Raw genomic sequence first — 18017 nt, forward strand, 5'->3', positions numbered from 1 at the left:
CAGATGTGGAGAGTTCAGCCTCAGAGGAGGCACTGGCAGTCAACTGTCCAACCTGAAGAATAAGTTTAACATCATTTCAACTCAACTACAATGACTACAGGCAGATACAAAAGACAAAATGTTGAAATGTTTCCTGTATCTGACTCATAATCATTCTTACTTTTGAAACTTTCAAGTTGGCTCTGATTTCTGTCATAAATATGTCCCCTAACTGGAACCTCCTCACTCAAGAACAAGTAAAGGTGAAGTCTGGCAGGATAAACTGACCTGTGACCAACTGCTGCTTTGACTAATAAAAGGCAAACTGACCTCAGATTCAAGGACATGTGTCATACATGGAGTTTTTTAAGTTTATAGACACAAAAATGAAATGAATGTAATTAAATATGCACAATATTATTCACTTGGCGTGGACCCCACAACTACATGAGACCTGACAAGTGTGTGTGCGAGGTGTGTCTAAAAGCCCAAAGACTGGACCCCACAACTACAAGAGACCTGACAAGTGTGTCTGCGAGAGACTGAACTACATTAAAAGACCAAAACCAGCATGTGCTTACACTGACCTTAACACAGCCAAAATGTACCTTCAAGTGCACACACTTCAACAATTATTCATAGAGAAACAGCTTAAAAACTAAAGTAAGAGCAACTTAAAGACATGTAACACAATTCAGACAAAAATCAGTACCTGCATCTGGGAGCATGGAGATCCCTGAGGGGCCTCTTCGGCAGATGTGGAGAGTTCAGCCTCAGAGGAGGCACTGGCAGTCAACTGTCCAACCTGAAGAATAAGTTTAACACCATTTCAACTCAACTACAATGACTACAGACAGATACAAAAGACAAAATGTTGAAATGTTTCCTGTATCTGACTCATAATCATTCTTACTTTTGAAACTTTCAAGTTGGCTCTGATTTCTGTCATAAATATGTCCCCTAACTGGAACCTCCTCACTCAAGAACAAGTAAAGGTGAAGTCTGGCAGGATAAACTGACCTGTGACCAACTGCTGCTTTGACTAGTAGAAGGCAAACTGACCTCAGATTCAAGGACATGTGTCATACATGGAGTTTTTTAAGTTTATGGACACAAAAATGAAATGAATGTAATTAAATATGCACAATATTATTCACTTGGCGTGGACCCCACAACTACATGAGACCTGACAAGTGTGTGTGCAAGAGGTGTTTCTAAAAGCCCAAAGACTGGACCCCACAACTACATGAGACCTGACAAGTGTGTCTGCGAGAGACTGAACTACATTAAAAGACCAAAACCAGCATATGCTTACACTGACCTTAACACAGCCAAAATGTACCTTCAAGTGCACACACTTCAACAATTATTCATAGAGAAACAGCTTAAAAACTAAAGTAAGAGCAACTTAAAGACATGTAAAACAATTCAGACAAAAATCAGTACCTGCATTTTGGAGCAAGGGGATCCCTGAGGGGCCTGTTCGGCAGATGTGGAGAGTTCAGCCTCAGAGGAGGCACTGGCAGTCAACTGTCCAACCTGAAGAATAAGTTTAACACCATTTCAACTCAACTACAATGACTACAGACAGATACAAAAGACAAAATGTTGAAATGTTTCCTGTATCTGACTCATAATCATTCTTACTTTTGAAACTTTCAAGTTGGCTCTGATTTCTGTCATAAATATGTCCCCTAACTGGAACCTCCTCACTCAAGAACAAGTAAAGGTGAAGTCTGGCAGGATAAACTGACCTGTGACCAACTGCTGCTTTGACTAGTAGAAGGCAAACTGACCTCAGATTCAAGGACATGTGTCATACATGGAGTTTTTTAAGTTTATGGACACAAAAATGAAATGAATGTAATTAAATATGCACAATATTATTCACTTGGCGTGGACCCCACAACTACATGAGACCTGACAAGTGTGTGTGCAAGAGGTGTTTCTAAAAGCCCAAAGACTGGACCCCACAACTACATGAGACCTGACAAGTGTGTCTGCGAGAGACTGAACTACATTAAAAGACCAAAACCAGCATATGCTTACACTGACCTTAACACAGCCAAAATGTACCTTCAAGTGCACACACTTCAACAATTATTCATAGAGAAACAGCTTAAAAACTAAAGTAAGAGCAACTTAAAGACATGTAAAACAATTCAGACAAAAATCAGTACCTGCATTTTGGAGCAAGGGGATCCCTGAGGGGCCTGTTCGGCAGATGTGGAGAGTTCAGCCTCAGAGGAGGCACTGGCAGTCAACTGTCCAACCTGAAGAATAAGTTTAACATCATTTCAACTCAACTACAATGACTACAGACAGAACAAAAGATAATAAGTAGTTCATGGAGAGAAAAGTGACAGTAATGTAACTGCATGTGTACAATATTATAGGGCTGCAACTAACAATTATTTTCATCATCAATTAATCGATGTTGATTATTTTCTCAATTAACTGATTAGTTGCTTGGTCCATAAAGTGTCAGTTGTTTTTTTTCTAATTTAATAATCATTTAATTATCGATAATTATCGATTGACCGATTTAGCATTGCAGCTGTACAATACTATTCCCTTGGTGTGTACTCCACAACTACAAGACACCGACAAGTGTGTGAGAGAGGTGAAGTTAAGGTAAATAAACCTTTTACTACATTGTATAGAGCAGGCATCTCAAACTCATTCCACAAAGGGCCGTGTGGCTGCAGGTTTTTCCTCCAACCAATCAAGAGGATGCAGTCTGACCAATCAGCTGTCTGAAGACTGAGATCAGCTCATGAAATGAGTCAAGTCTGGTGTGCTGCTGCTTGGTTGAAGAAAACCTTCAGCCACTCGGCCCTTTGTGGAATGAGTTTGAGACCTGTGGTATAGAGTAACCTTTACCCGAGAGTGCAATGCTATCCTGAACCAGGCAAAACTTAAAATAATGTTCACATTCATGCCAATATGCACCGTCAACAATCTCTCTTCCACTCGAAGAGAGTGGAGTCAAAATTAATGTTGCTGCCAATCATTGACCCATCTCAGGGCCTAAGAATAATAATGATAATAATCAAATAATTCTTGAAATGTATTATCTGGAAATCATTTTAGCTTTGTTTTTTTTTTCTATAAAAAAACAGTGGATACTGGCATCTAAAGGGTTAAAATCCCCAAAATATAATTAATATTTGATATGTATATTTCAGGCCGAAGTAGTTGAAAAATATTGAATCATCTAAAGTGGAAGAAAATATGAATATGTTTTTACAGCAGTTTTTGGGAAGTTGACATTTTTTTTGTCATTATGGACAAATGCATTAGTTTATTGAAGGACCTCTTTATTAATAAATCAGCCGCAGGGCCGTCAAAAATAAGCTGGCCTGTCTCGTTGTCAAGCCACACTTTCACCATTAATTTCATGTCAAATCAGAATGAATCCCTCCTTGAGTTACATTAATCACACACTTGTTTAGTGTTTTATTAATTGAAGCAATGATGAAACTGACCATACTAACCACCGTTTTAACCTGACACGTGCCAGCAGCGACCACACTGTTAGCCAATTAGCCAGCTAGCCAATTAGCCAGCTAGCTTGACCTCGGTAGCATAACGTAGCTGTCCCTCCAGTTGGCTTACTAACTGTTTGAAAACGTAACCACCTCTGTTACTAGCAAGAAATGATAACTGTGGTAATTCACTCGTATCTTAATGTTCACGTAGCACAACTTACCTTTTCACAGACACTTGTCCCAGCCATCCGCACACACCAACACGCCCACGTAAATTGCTTCTCTCCACGTTAGCTCCTCACGTGAGTCGGGTCAAGGAGCACTTGTTTTGTATAGTGAGCACATCCTGTAAGGGTGGTAATGCTGTCGTCTGTAGGACTCCGCCGTCCGCCAACGCAATCTTATGAGGGGCCGTGCAAGCCATAATTCATTCAGGCCCTCTCACGTACTGTCCTTTCACAGACACATATTTTTACTCTCACATTAATTTATTTTCATTCTTACACCAACACATTTTTATTTTCATATTTATATATTTTTACCCCGCGACCCCAAAAGAGATAAGCGGCATAAAAAATGGATGGATGGATTTATATATTTTTACTCACACATTCATACATTTTACTCTCATATTCATATATTTTCACTCACTCAATATATTTTACTCTCATATTCATATATTTTCACCGACACATTCATACATTTTGAAAGCTGAATTCATGTTGTTTCACCATTTACTATAACATGTTTCTTCATTTAGAACCATGGCAATCATCATCATCATCATCATCATCATCATCATCATCATCATTATTATGTTAAGAAAAAATAATTCAATTCAATCTTAATATTGAATTAATTAAGAACTCTCTCTGTTTCCTGGTGGTTTGTGTGGCTCCAGTTCGAACCCTTGTCCATAACACTCATATTTAGATATTTTCACTCACAAATTCATACATTTTGCTCTCATGCACATGTGGCCAATGTATATTTAATATTTTGAATAATATATGTATATAAGAAGAAGATGTATGTATGTGTGAGGGACAGAGTATAATAGAAAAGGAAGTACAGTGGAAATGGAAGGCAGGTCATTTTATCGCACTTTGATTGACTGAGAAGTTAGACCAGGGTCATGTTCAGGTCAGATCAGCATGGACAGGAGAGATGAGGCTGCAGCAGGCCATTGGGGTTTTAAGAAATATTTTATCTTCCCCTGAGACTGTCACATCTTTGTCCTTGTCCATTGAGTGCCAGAGAACAGGCTCATCTGCACCTAACATTACTCGCAGCGCAGTGGAAAGTGAGATGAGAGAACTTTTCAGGCCTCACAACTCCCAAGTCGCTTCAGCGGGCCAAGTGGCTAACATTACACTCGGCCAAACTGGAGGATTGCGGCAGTCTTTACTATATCAGACTCAGCAACACTTTGGCAACTGGAGCTCCCAGGCAAGGAAGAGGTGAGAACAATGTACATGGCAGCTTAACAGGAAGTTATCAACCTACTGACTGTAAATCCTAAATCTAAGTTTGCTAATTTAGCAACACACTTTGGCACCACAGTCAATGTTGCAGTATTAGTTAATGTTTTCAAAAAACATGTCCATAGTAAAAAATAATAAGGGTTAATTAAAAAATTAATCAAATGACAGAAAATATTGGAAGCTATTTTGTATTTATAAGCTGACCATAAGAGGGGTGTTGATTTGTTAGTTTTTAACAGGGGGGATGGTCCAGTGGGATTTTGTTACAGAGGTGGCTTGGCCTGTTGGTGTATTGCAGAACAAACACTATATTATAGCAATATTATAGGAATACTACAGGAAGCAGTGTGTAAATGATCCTCTCACTCTTCTGCAAATACATGTTGCTATTTGTCATTTTCAGGATGAAGGTGACACTAGGATAGACTATATAGACTACAATATAGTATAGACTTAAGTATTTATAGTACATAGGCTAATTTAGAGAATATTATAGATCCGAGATGAACAGAACGGCCGAACTGAGAGAAAAGGGCGCAATCACAAATCCGTCTACTACTACAGGGCCATGGATTTATCAATACACAGCACAGGTAGGCTACTGATCTTCCAGAGCCATGGTCAGGGTCATAGATTCTAACTTGCACAAAACTCAGTCAGATAAAGGATGAGTCAGCAGACTAGACTGACATGTTCAACTAAACAACCCCTCTGCCCCTGCACTCTGCCCACTACTAGGGGACGGAGAGGTGAGATGGCAGGTTACAAGGGGGAGGCATTGTGGTAATTTTGTTAACAAGTGGGATGGCATCCCCCCTCATCATCCCTCAAATTGCCAACTAAATGATGCTCTCTCTCTCTCTCCCTCTGAGGTTACATTACTTTTGACTGAATATCCTTTATTAATGTATGTAGCAGTAGCTACATTACCCGAGGAAAGCACTGGTTAAGGTTACTGTTATTTTGGTTAATAGATTTAAGTTGATGAGCTTAATCTTGCTAGAAAAGGTCAGTTAAAGGCTTTGTTGTGTATGAGTCAGTACTACAGCATTGTAGAGCAGGTGAGGATGGACATGGCTGACACTCTTGTGTATTTTAAGTTAAGGCTATTCCTGCATTACCTCCAACTTGGTACCATTGCGTTGTGTAAAGTGTAGCAAATTACCCTCTAAGAAAGACTAACAAGGGTATAAGAATGGAAAATAAAGATGCATTGTTCTTCTAATAACTAATAATTCTAATAACAGTGATATGGCTTCACCCTAGATTGCAGTACAGTTTTCTTCTAATGAGCAGCAAATTACCCTGTAATAAGGTGAAACTCTGTTGAATAAAAACCCATTCAGTGTAGTATCTGATTGTTTTATAAGCTGTGTCTGGTATATATTGTAGTTGCTTATATTGTATAAATAGCATAGGCCCTCAAGCTATGTTGGTGGCATTAAATGTGGTGTTTAAATATATTTGGTTGTACTGTGGCTAATTTGGATTGAGTAAAATACAGAAGCAGGCTCAGTCATTCCATATCAGAATATTGTCAGAACTACAGACCATTGTCACATTGTTCAGTCCTAAGTGATGGTAACATTAGCAACTCTTATTGCCTTATTTCAAGTAAAAACAGTATTATTTTAGCTTGTTGTAGGAGAGCCTTTTATGCTTTCTACATCTATGTTCTTGTTCATGTTCTTGTTTTGATAGGAGTTACGGTTAAGTCAGCATAAGCCCAAATGTGAGACTAGTGCAGAGGCAGAAAATGGCTGTTTTCCCTCCACGTTTCTGTCTGCCCCTGTCTATCTGACTGGGGGGCCCCTATCGTCAATGGCAACCACCTCAAGTTGCTGTGGCAACCTCTGAGCCTCAGTCCTTCTCTGAGCACTCCTCTGCCACACTCACAAACACATATGTAGCTTCAGCTGCAGCTATGTGGCTGATTCAAATGATCAACTCGTCATCAAGCTCTGCAGTGGCTTGATAACGAGCCACTAATCTTATCTTACTATTACTGGTGAGTTTGAAATGGTAGTAATGTAATGAGTGATATTGTTCTGTTAGCATTAGCCACAATGCTAACAGCGGCTAATGCTAACATGAGGTCCTATGAACTTGTTGGTGCATACAGGTTTGACTTTTCATATCAGGTTGTTGTGCTAATATGCTAATGATTAGCATGCTAATGCTAACATGCTAACCTACAGTAAAATGATTCTTAAATGCATTCTAATGGTGTTTGAGATCTTTTCAATATGCTATTTGACATGCTAATGTTAGCTTGGCATTAGCCGCTTTTAGCATTGTCATAATTTACACACTCCGGCAGTAGCCCCCATGGTCCTTTCGAAATTTCCCCAGGGAAATTAACATCAGGATAAGATGAGCAAGCCTTGCACGTGTATTTCCTGGTTTGAGGATGACTAATTGTAATTTGGCTGCTTGAGCATGCTCAGTAAGCCGAGTGTGTGTGAAAAGTGTGCTTGTGCATTACCGGCCCCGACCACTAGAGGCCGATACTGAGTTACTTCTGCTAAGCACACTTAAGCACACTGTGTTGGTAAAAGTGCATTGTGAGGTCATGCCTGAAAACTTTACAGGGCATTATTTTGACCTTCTTTTCACTGAATTAGCTGTTATCGTTGTGGGGTCCAGGATTTTGGACCCCACAAAGATTTTGGACCCCACACTGTGACTGTGCTGTCAGGTGCTGGACCCCACCATGTGATAAAGACAAACACACACACACACACACACACACACACACACACACACACAGGATGCCTTCACTTGTTTATTATAGGAGTCCTTTCGGGGATGACTTCACTTGCATCCCTTTTCCTTGGTAAGTTCACAGTTGATGTAATGGAAAAGGCAGATGATCCTCTCATTCTCTTTCTATCTGTCACACACATATAGGATGATGTCTTTTTTTTTTTTTTTTTAAGGATTTGTCCAAGTTCACAGGCCTTCTTTATTCAGCACTGTCTGGAAAACAGTGATAACCAGATCAATCAACCATGTCTATTATTTCTCTTTCCCTCTCCCTCATTCATGTGTCATCATCCCTCTTAAGTTTTCAGTTCCTACACTGCTATTTTTATCTTGAAGACTGACCAATAATTAAATCTCTCTTGCTTTCTCTCTCAAACATACATACACAGAGTTCAAAGTTCAGCGAGAAAAAAAAAAAAGTCAGCGCAAGAGTTTATTTGTAAACACCGACCGCCCCTCGACACACGCAGTTCTGCGGCCGATAGGTTATTTTCTTCTCTGACACGAGACGGGGCTCATCTCGCCCAATCATATCATGAATCACTTCCCTTCTTTCACGTCGGTAACGTAATTTGTTAGGATCTGCGAGAATGGAGAGAAAACGAAAATGAGGTGCAGAGAAACTGCGAGAGAAAAAGAAGTTGGCTACTACTAGCCAACGATGCAAAATGCACAAAAAATTCTGCTATGTTTGCCACGGCAGGGCCTTCATCAGCTCCCGTGGCCGATGACAGTGGTGCTGTTGGCGACATTGAACAGGGACATGCAGTAAAACCTGCGGTAAGCTGGCTAATGTTCTATGGCCAGGTTACTTTGTATTCTAGTTAGTTTATAACACCTGTATATGCAAGTTTTTAAGACATTGTGTATGTAGCCCTCTCCCTCATTCATGTGTCATCATCCCTCTTAAGTTTTCAGTTTCTAAGCTGCTAGTTACATCTTGAAGATTGACCAAAAATCTCTCTCTCTGTCTCTCTCTCTCTCTCTCTCTCTCTCTCTCTCTCTCTCTCTCTCTCTCTCTCTCTCTCTCTCTCTCTCTCGCTCTCTCAAACATACATACACAGAGTTCAAAGTTCATTCAGGAGTTCAGCTACATTCATCCTTTTGGACTGGGTCACTTCACAATTTATTGAGTACTACTCTTGGAACAGTTAGCATCTGATCCATCATTTCTCATCTCTATTCTTTCTTTTTTTTTCTGCCTCTCTGAAACACATAGGTACACCCAATAGGATGAATTCTGCTTAAGGATCCATTACTGTGATGGAGTGGTGGAGTGTACTTTTTTGTAGTGTTAATAAATTAGACTTTTTGGAAATATTGAATGTGTCCACTCTCAATGATTCCCATTAACGCATTGCATGGCTTAAGGTACGTGGTTTTAAAGAGTTGCACAGTTAGAGTGTACACATTCAAGCGACTGAAAAGACCGAAACGGTGCGTGTTATCAAATGAAGTGGGCCGGTCTGGTCCAATATGCCAGGGCCGATTTCTTGTCCCAGTCCGTCCCTGCCTGTAACTCTGTGTGCTGTGATACATAAAGTTGACTTCTTCTTCTTCTTCTTCTTCTTCTTCTTGTAGTTCTACACGCTCATTACAATGTGAGCAAGACCTTTTATGCAGTGGTCAAAATTCTCTATGCCTATGTGAGACAGTAATGTGCTGGTATTTTTCACCCAAAAATATGAAGCAGTGGATATTTAGATTTCTGTTCTTTATATTTAGGAACTCCATAAATGTCTAGAAGGAGAGACATCGAACAACAATCAAGAATGACGTCAAAATCTAGAAAAACCAGAATCAAGCAGTAATGGGTCCAGACAGAACGGACATACACACAAATACACACACACATGGAAATAATATGAGAAAGCTGCATATTTTTGAAACACCAGGGAATAACAAACTGGACATAAACACATCTGCAATCAACAACAGGGACCATGGGAATATTTTAAGAGTCTGAGTGTCAGTAGTGTTGGCGGGATAGAGGGACTCTGGTGCACGCGGGACTTCTGGGACAGGTGTTAAACCCATCAGCAGTGGAGGTCACTCACAAAGCTGGGACCATACTATTGGACCATGGGAAATCCTCAAATATAAGACATGCCATGGTCTAAACCAATCGTTATAACAGATAAGATGTAGAAGAAAAGATACACACATTCCTTCTGCATAAGGCCCATTCCAGCATCCATGATGTAAACTAACTGTATTTTAAGAGTACAAGAAGACACAGAGCTGTAAGTCAGAGGAGATGCACAAACACGGGCCCTATTTGTTCCAGTTTCTGTGCTGTTTGACGCAGTGCAGTCAGACTGTGCACAATTAAATTTCCCAAGTCAGTGCAGCATCACATTCGAAAATCTGAATGAATGATGACTAGTTTGTTTGCATGAATGTGTGTGTGTGTGTGTGTGTGTGTGTGTGTGTGTGTGTGTGTGTGTGTGTGTGTGTGTGTGTGTGTGTGTGTGTGTGTGTGTGTCTGTCAGCAGAAGGCAGAGGAAACAACCCTCTGAGAGGATTAATTGGAAAATACTGCAGGACGTTCGGAGAAATGATGAGAATAAAGGAGGAGGGAAGAGAGAGGGAAAAACAAGCTCCAGTGCCCTAATTTAGTGCTCTCATGGCACGTCACCCACCCTCCCCTCCACCTCTTTCTCTCTTTGTTCTCCGGCTCCCATCATCCACTCTGCATTTCCTTCAGCACACAAAACTCATTTAAGGGGCCAAAATCCTTTCATTTCAACCATTCTTTTCTATTACTCTCCCTACATCCATTTTCTCTGCCTCCCTTTTGCTAACCCAGATAAACAGACACTCTCTGCCCTAGATAAAATGGAGGTCTGTCAGTCTTCCTTTGTGACCCCACCTTTCCTCCATCCATCCCTTCCCTGCTTGCCTTCCATCCTCTCCTCCTTTAGTGACCTCTCTGTATTTCCATCTGAGATGGCAGTAGAGGTCCAGAGAGCAGTTTGTGTCATTCGTCTGTCCATGTCCATAAAGCTCAAATATTCATGTGCCTGGTCTGCGCCGTGCAACAACAGATGATGTCGGCCAGCAACAGACTCCCAGTTTCCATGGCAACCTCCACCATCCTTTCCCCCCATCCCCTCCTCTCTCTGACTCAGTCAGGTTGTAGAGAGGGGTGGTGGCGGCAAGTGATCGCCTTCCTGGCAACATGTAGCAAAACATGTTAGTGTCATGCGGAATAAATCACTTGGAGGTGAGAGACTGAAGTGAAGAGGGGGAGGAAAGAGTCCAAAGCTACAAATAATTCATGCTGATCAGAGAGAGGCAGAAGACAAAAGAAAAGAAGGTTTGGTGATTGTTCATTGAAAGAAAGACAGAAAAGAAACATCTTTCAACAGGGGAGGACACTAAGACAAGTGTCCCCGTCCTCCTGCCCTCCCTGCCACCTCTTTGTCCTCTCAGCCCGGCACAGGGACTGTAAGCTGCTTACTATAATGCAGCCACACAATGCCTCTTAATACTCCTCTTTTACTCCCCACAACCCTGCCTGTTTGTCCGCCTGCATGCCTGTCTGTCTGTCTGTCTGTCTGTCTGTCTGTCTGTCTGTCTGTCTGTCTGTCTGTCTGTCTGTCTGTCTGTCTGTCTGTAACGCAGTGCACTGCCCTCTATCCTCATGCACTTCTTTACAGTGGGTGCTAGCTTTTCTGAACAGGAAGTCGTAGCACTTTAGCCTTCCTTTTTGCAGAACTACTTCTCTGGAATGGATTTTAATGCAGCACTTGACCCATCTGTCCTTTACGTTATCAGCATGGAGCAGTGACTCATACTGCCTGCATGGTCCAGCTGTAAATGTCCACCAATCTCAGTTTAGTCATTGTTTACAGGCCTGATCTTTCAATCGCTTCTGCTGCATCTCTATTTTCTGCCTGGCTGAGTAACAACTGCAGCGTTATTACCCCCTGTTTAAGATGCACTGCCTTTTCAGCTGCAGCTATATGTTCACATCTGTGTTTCCTTTGTCTATGTAGGTCATCTCTACCTCTGCATTTCTCTTTCGTTTTCTCGCCTTCCTCTGGCAATGCCACCTCTGCCTCCATTTTAGCATAAAACCAAGGTGGAGAAAATCTTAATAGCTTGAAGATAAAATACATTAAAGCCACCACGTTGTGAGAAAGAACAAGAGGCAGGGAAGATACATGGAGGATATGAAAGACGTAAGGGAATGCACTGAGGAGTGGAGTGGAAAAATGAAAGCCAAAAGGGAGGAAATGAGAGGAGAAAGAGATATGAAAGAGGAAACAAAGTGAGTTCGAGCAGAAAGAGGTGAGGAAAGCAGACGAGACAGGCGGGGGAGGGAGGGGGCGGGGGTGGTGATGGTGGGAGAAAAATCAAGGAAAGTCGGGTATGGGTGCTGATTTTTGCCAGCAGGAGGTGAGTGTAACCATGGTTACCAGGCAAAAGGAGTGATGTCATCCCCTCTAATAGGTGCTTGGCAGGGTGGGGGTATTTTGGGGGGGTGGCAGAGCAAATCTGTTCTTCACCCTCAGCACTTTATTGTTGCACATCAGGAGAAAAATGCAGCTATCCTGTAAATGGGTGTGTGTATTTGGGAGTTTAATTTAGCCTTTACAGATAATAAAAGATGTACAATGGCATGACACCAAACATTACCAGTGTGCGTCAACTTCATCATTCCCTTGCAGTTTCCCCTAAAATCCCTTTTCTGAATTATTTCTTCCAAACTTGTTTCTTATTCCTCACATACAGAAAAAGCTCTTACATCTACCCTACTATTAGTAGGGCTGCAACTATGAATGAATGCCAATATCAGTTTATTATTTTCTTAATAAATTAACTAATTTGGTCCATAAAATCTCAGCAAATCATTCAAATTCAAATTTCGGCCATATTTCCCAGAACTCAGAAATGGGTGTTTTTAAATAGACTTTTGTCTGACCAACTGCTCAAAGTCAAAAGGTTATCATTAAAACAGAATATAAAAGAGAAAAGCAGTAAATCCTTCAATTTGAGAGGCAGGAATACGAAAATGTTTGCCATTTTGCAGGTAGAGACTTTAATCATTGATCTATTCTTAAAATTGTTATAATTTTCAGTGGATTAATTAACTTTGAACACTAAAGCCTATTAAAGAATCCCTGTGTCTATTTTGATTTTCATGGCGATCAGATTTGAACGAATGTCTACACAAGAATTACTGAAAGACTATCAGTAATTTGGCACTTACAAGAATCACTACTCCGACTCATCATCACTAAAGCTCGTCTTCATCTTCTGGACTGCATTCAAAAGCATTTTGTGAGGCTTCGGTGTCTGTCTCTGTTAGAGTCTGCTCTGTTTAACCTCTAAATGTCACTGTGGATGTCGGCTCATTCTCTTCACCCCAGACTCAACCTCCTGAGATGGGGTTATACCTTATGTAGGACACACACACACACACACACACACACACACACACACACACACACACACACACACACAAATGTAGACATGCTTGCATGAACACACAACCTCATACACACCCAGAAATGTACTGCCCCCAGAGAAAATCAGGCTGCTGCAGGCTCAGCTAATGTAGGCCAATTGACTGACAACTGCCCTACCTCCACCAATGTGTATGGACAGATAGGGAGCATGAGGGAGGGGTGCGCACAGACACACACACTTAAAAACAATCATAAGAAAAACAAACTTAGTTTTGATGCCTCCTTCCACAACATGACCATGAACTTACAACAAAATGAACCATGTGTGAACAATATTCCCATAAACACACAGTAAACATACAGAATGATCTCATCAAATGGGTCAGGGGCTCAGACCCTTGTGATTACAGCCTTCCAGACAGACACAACAGCCTGGAGGGTCTAGGTGGATACAATCAGCTTCTTCACATCATTGCTACTATATCAGTCACCATCTATAGCACCACCACACCCCACCAGGTCCTGGATGTCTTCACATGTCTGCATCCTGAGGTCATTTTCTCATGTGAGAAAATAAACCACAAACATTTACATCAGCCACAGAACATCAACTACGACTACTGGGTCAAACTATCCAGCACAACTACAACCTGTTCTCTGTTAGACTTAGGAATGTCTGTCTTTTTTTTTTTTTTTTTTTCTGTTTCAGACACTGGTTGCTAAATACAGCCTAATGAGCAGGTCAGGAGACACAACGCTCTAATGAAAGATTTTAGCTGCATTGAAAGAGAGTTAAGGAAATATTAATGGGTACAAACAGATTTGACTGCATGTCTTGGGTTTATATCCTACACATTCACATGCTATGTTCTGACTCACAACGACCCCCTCGCACCCCCCACACTGTTCAGCTGTGGTCACGTAAACACATCGTCACAAACAACAACAGCATTAGGAGCCGTGGCTCAAGCAGGACTCAACTCCAGAGTAGGATTATGATGCTAAACGTGGCTATAGGTCGTCAACTTGTCACTATAAGCTGTGTGTGATAAGAAATGTCAGGTTTGTTGTGTCCACACAGATGTAGCCTGTACTGCTACTGATATATACACCTCCACAAGAGCATTTGCCTATTTCAACAACAAACAACCTACTTATGGAGATGCCTCCATTGAATTTGTTTACTATACACGTGAGGAGGTGTGCAGGTATTCCTGACAGCATGTGCGCACATGAGAGAGAAAAGGGGTGGGGGTTTAAGAGAGAGAGAGTGACAGCTATGGTAATGCATGTGGCTGTGTGACCCCTGATGCTTATTGATATTCTGTTGGCATCAGCCTTCAGCACAGCCTGCAGAGCAGACAGACCCTCCTCTTTCTAAATCTCTCTCATATTTAGGGGAGAAATCCATCCCCAGAGAGACGATGATGTGCTGGGATGAGCCATGACATTGCGGATTAGGGGAAGAAAATGCTAAAACATGAAAATTGTAGTTGGTGGTGGGAGGATTCGTGTGTGTGTGTGTGTGTGTGTGTGTGTGTGTGTGTGTGTGTGTGTGTGTGTGTGTGTGTGTGTGTGTGCATGCGTGTGTGTGTGTTGAAATGGTTTAGGGATTGTGGGGTTCATAATGAATTTGGGCAGAGGGAGATCGGCATGCCCTAAAATTTAAAAGGAATCAAAAGAGAAAAAGCAGACACACACACACACACACACACAAACACACACACACACACACACACACACACACACACACACACACACACACACACACACACACACACACACACACACACATTGGTCCATAGATACTGTACATGTTGCATCTGATGTTTCACAGTTTCATCATGCCAGTTGACTGCAGAAGAAAAAGCCAGTTTGTTTCCCTGCAACTGCGAACAATGACGACGAGAGGCAATAGATGACGAGTCAAAGAGAAAAGCGTAAGGAGAAGTGAGGACTAAACACAGGAGGAAGAAAGCAAGGAGAAAAGGAAGGAAAGGTAAGGTGAGCAGGTGGAGGCAGAAAATGAGGACGGGTCTAAATTCTTCAGCCTCTCCTGATAATACATGAACCCTTGTCAAACTTGTCAACACTCCCTCAAAAAGCTGTGCAGAGGCCGTTTTCAGATAACACACAATTCTCTTTACAAAAGTCCAGTCTGCTCTTTAATAAGATTTAATGCTTAAGTTGTCTCTCTATACCGGACATCTGCAGATTTGACACACACACTGAAGTCCTTTTCATAACATGCTGCCGACCACATAAGTTCACACTGATGTGCAGACGTATCATAATGTTTTATTGCAAGACATGCTTCACTTCCACATGAACAAACACACAAACAGCGGACAAATGGGCAGAAAAATCAGATGACAGGCAGATGATCAGAAATAAGGGGATGAAGGAAGTCTGGAAGAAGAAAGCATGAAGGAAGAAAAACAAGTAGGAATGAATATAAAGAATGTATGGACGCATAAGGAGAGAGAAACAGAATCATATATGGGGTCAGAAATAAACTGGCACAGATTTCTGCATGAGACAGGCAGACAGCGTCCTTATCTCTGCACCCCGCTGCTTCAGGGTGACACAGGGCAGCGCTGTGATGGAGATGTCACTCAGCAGTGTGATGGCACATCCAATCGGTTGACACTCACTGGCCCATGTTAATTGTCTGCTAATTGTGTGTCACATGGAGAGTGTTATACAAGCAGCCGAGTAATTTGATCAAGGGGATATTATTAAGATACGATGACCGATGCAGGGAGACTGGATGAAGGGGACACGTTTAGCCCCAGACGAGGACGCAAACGTGTGAATTTATGAACTCACTTGCGGGCAAATGCAAAATGATGCAAACAAGCGCACAAATGCACAGGCATGTATTCAGCACATATTCAAATGTCACATGCATATGATCGTTCACAAACATCAGTTAAAGTCAGTTTTTCTTTTCTTTTTTTTTTTAACATTCCTCAGCAGTCACTCCACTCCAAACCATGTTTCTCTGGAGCTTAAATGCCACAGTAGTGTGTATTTCTTTCCTGAAACAGCAGGAAAGTTGAGAAATGGCCAATCTAAACAAATGAAGTGAGGCTTTAATCCACAGTTCTCAGAAATGGAGACTGAGAGAAAGACGGAGAAGCAGTGGAGTGTTCAGCCAAGTTAAAGACAAATGAAACAAATTTATTTCAGAGCCCTGGCAATGAGGATGCTAATAGCAGCCAGAGAAATGCGTGTACACACACATGCACACACACACACACACACACACACACACACACACACACACACACACACACACACACACACACACACAATGTCTGGGTCAGAGGAAAAGAAAAGAGAACGACACTGTGATGTAGAAGGAATGAGGAAACAGCAGAGGAGAGGAAGCATAAGAGATAATATGTTGTGTGCATGTAAATCTATTCTTTTCTTCTCTCCACAGCTTAGGTCACATCTCCTCTTCCACATCTAACACTCCCTTCTTCTCTCCCTCCCTCCCTCTCCCAGAAGGCGAAGGGGTGGCAGATATGCTCCAAGGTTCACTTTGCTACCTGGAGACCGACAGCCTCCTGCGGCCAGCCAATCAGAGGCTGTGAAAAACAGACTCCTGCTCTTCCATTGGTCCACCGCTCCCGGGACTCATTCCACTATCAATGGCTGTGTCATTGTGTCGTCTGGCAGTGCTGAAGCCAATTATACTGCCCCCTTTCTTTGTTCAGACCTCTTTTCTCCAGCAGACCCCCTTCACGCATATAAGGGAACAGACACACATACACACACAAATCTCCCCCGTCTCCACTGAATGTCACAACAAGAGACTGAGGGAGTCTGGGAATCAGAGGACCTGAAACTCATAGTAATGAGACATCATTATAGATCACAGTGGACCCTTGATATCCTTGATATGACCTTAACCACAATAAACACACAACTTGAAGGGAAGAAAGAGCAGTTTTGTTAACCTGAAACAAAACCCTAAAATTATTCTATCTTTAACTCTACTGGTAAACTTGAGCCTGAGTATAATTCTTCCACAGGGAGCCCAGGTGATATCTGCCTCCTGTACAAATGATGTTCATGGACTGTCAATATATTTCTGCTTTGTCTGATATGTATGGTGTTAGCGGGCTCACTCACACAAAATATGACCTTTTTAGTGGGACTAGCTTCTACCACTCAGGATTTTTGTGACTTTCGCAAACAAATTTGGCCTTACTGAAACACTGCAGGATGGCACAGCACAGAGTCCAATCAGCCATAATAATGCGTGAGACCTTCAATGCAGAGATATCTAAGAACAATCTAGTACGAAGCCGAGCCTTTCAATCTAATGAGTCACAGATAACTCTGTCCTGTCTTGTTTTCAGTGACTGACGTGGCCTTTTCTGTGCAGCACAGCTTCAAACTGAAGCCAAACGCAGAGTTTGCTCTCTGTCCTGTTGTAGCTCCTTGAACAGGATGTGCTCACATGTTTACACAGCAATGTGTGGTGTGTAAGCACAGTCACAAGCATGACATTTATATTATATAAGCACAAATTCAGCCACACCCAAATAAGAACACACTTATGGGCTACATCGACTCAAGGATGTAAATGTGGCAAACACACTCAACAAAGAGGGCGCACACTCACAAAAACATAGTCACTTGTCACTCGCTCCCACAGTGCTGTTGGTGTGAACAAGGTCCGGAGCTTTTAATCCACAGACCTCCGCACAGTCAGCCTTCCCTCCCATCTTACTCTGTTTCAGTCTCCAAACCTCTTTCATCTGCTCTACTATATGTTCCTTTCATTCATTCATTCATTCATTCATTCATTCATTCATTCATTCATTCATTCATTCATTCATTCATTCATTCATTCATTCTCCAAC

The sequence above is a fragment of the Chaetodon trifascialis genome, chromosome 5 (assembly GCF_039877785.1).
Source record: "Chaetodon trifascialis isolate fChaTrf1 chromosome 5, fChaTrf1.hap1, whole genome shotgun sequence".
Classification (NCBI taxonomy): Eukaryota; Metazoa; Chordata; class Actinopteri; order Chaetodontiformes; family Chaetodontidae; genus Chaetodon; species Chaetodon trifascialis.